This window comes from Penaeus monodon, chromosome 23, assembly GCF_015228065.2.
Source record: "Penaeus monodon isolate SGIC_2016 chromosome 23, NSTDA_Pmon_1, whole genome shotgun sequence".
NCBI lineage: Eukaryota > Metazoa > Arthropoda > Malacostraca > Decapoda > Penaeidae > Penaeus > Penaeus monodon.
The window spans coordinates 9,389,080-9,389,507 of record NC_051408.1 but is presented as its reverse complement, the minus strand read 5'-3'; positions in this window follow the sequence as shown (position 1 = coordinate 9,389,507).

Below are 428 nucleotides of genomic sequence, written 5' to 3'. Positions count from 1 at the left end.
ACTTTATGTAGTGATAGCTTTATCTTCCTTTTACTTGTATTTCGTTTCTGTTTTTATGGTTGATTCGCTCTACTCCGTATTCGCTTTTCTTTTCCTTCACGTTCAGTATAATCACCATAAGTAAATGGAACTCTAAATAGATGAATACTCTATACAAAATGAAATACTGCTACGGTGTGTGAGACGTGAATACTCCTTTCTGTTACATTTGTTTAGAAGTAAATTAACGTAAGCTTAACGTACTATCAATCACTGTATATTTCTTAGGCCTATGCTGCAGTAAGAAAAAAAATATGAGGTAAGGCAACGTAAAAGTAGATATGGTATTATTAATCACAGTGATTTATTTGGCTTATGTAGTAAGAAAAAAAATCACCACCACTTGTGTTAATGCAGTAGAAGAGCTAGGATGTGAATATCGAAAACTT